Below are 1,527 nucleotides of genomic sequence, written 5' to 3' on the forward strand. Positions count from 1 at the left end.
GGGGGTCTCCACCCATGCTAGGCTTCCACTGATGGGACATAAGTGGCCTGAGGGTCCTTTACATCCACACAAGAGCCCCATGGTGACCAGGAATGGGGTTCTGAGAGGTTAAATGACTTGCCCAGGGCCCCAGAGCTGGCTAGAATTCCTGCACTGCCACATCCAAGGCCATATTTGGGCCTCCCACTTGGGGGCCCGGACACCCCCTGCATCTACCAGGCTGGGAAACGCATGTCTGCCACAGTTTCCTCCCAGTGACTTACAGCAGCTGCAGATTTCTGGGGGGTCTTCTACAAGGCCCACCGCAGCAGGGAGCCGAGAACTCTTACAGAGCCCTGTGTTCTCTCTCCACCCGCTTCAACTCCGAACTCATACTAGCTGGTCTGATGTGAGAACAGGCTGTGGTGAGGGAGTTGGGGCTCTCTCTGGTCAGTAGCCCAGGCCTTCAGGAATCAGGTGATGTCAATCTGGAGAGAAGGTGCCTGTTGGAGGGACTAGGAGGAGCAAGCCTGGCCCAGGGCCCTGGCCTCCTGCTGAGGCATCCCCCTCTTCCTTCCCAGGGTCCCCTGAGAATCCGAAGGCATCCAGGGTAAAGTGCAGTGTTCAGCTGTGTCCTGGGGTCCAGGAAAGCCAAGGAGAAGTTGCTCTACGTGCTGTCCACCAGGCACTCCGGCAGAGAACAGCCTCAGCCCACCCCAGCCCAACACCAGCTCCCAGGGACTGACCCACCTGTAAGAGGGCAGCATGAGACTGCCCCCATTGTCCCCAGAGAATCCCCTCAGTCATGGGTCCTGACCAGGGTGCAGGTGGGCCCAGCAGGCTGGCCCAGCATGGGTGTGGCTGCCCATTGGTCCTCTGAAGAGCCTCAGGGGCTTGTGGCAGCCGGTGTGTGTCTGGGCTTGGAAGTAGAGGAGGGCAGGGAACACTTGTTTTGCATTCAAGTCCTCTGCAAGGACAGGGACCCCAGGCTCTGGGCACACCAGCTGTGCCTGCCCTACCCACAGCCAACCACCATTTGGCCCAGGCAAGTCACCCCAGCTCCCACAGAGGGAGCCACCCTCCCCACCTCCTGATGTTTGCCTGCACCGGTCAAGCTCCATTCCGGAAAAAATACCCTCCACATCCTTGGGAAGGCACCTCGTCCTTGGCTCCTTTCCAGAGCTGTCGTCCCCACTTCCATTTTCTACCTATCATTCAATGCAGAGACCAGCTTCTTCCCTGGGCCAGGGCTGCTCTGGAGGCAGGGAGGTTGTGGCCAGGCCATGGGGTATAGCAGAGCACTGGGTATAGACCAGGCTTTCCAGGACCACCTGGGCAAAGAAGTCAGAGACCTACAGGTGAGTGCCCCTCCTTCCAGCCCCACCCACCACACAGGCAGAAAGAGGGAGGCTCCACAAGGAGGCTGAGGTAAACAGGGGAGCCTGGGTCACCTCTGTCTGATCTCCTGCCCTCCTGGGAGAAAGCCAGAGGCTGGAACTGGGAGGTGTCAAGAGCCCTGGCCCAGCCCTGGTTTCACTGATGAGGCTC

The 1,527-nt window shown here is 59.6% G+C and overlaps 1 protein-coding gene across 1 annotated transcript in view; it reads right to left on the reverse strand.

Moving 5' to 3' along the window:
- The window catches only part of LOC105542271, a 29,241-nt gene that overhangs the window by 24,479 nt on the left and 3,235 nt on the right, over nt 1–1,527 (reverse strand). The gene's annotated exons all lie outside the window — the stretch shown is intronic.

Source organism: Mandrillus leucophaeus, unplaced genomic scaffold, assembly GCF_000951045.1.
Source record: "Mandrillus leucophaeus isolate KB7577 unplaced genomic scaffold, Mleu.le_1.0 Scaffold254, whole genome shotgun sequence".
In the NCBI taxonomy this organism is placed as follows: domain Eukaryota; kingdom Metazoa; phylum Chordata; class Mammalia; order Primates; family Cercopithecidae; genus Mandrillus; species Mandrillus leucophaeus.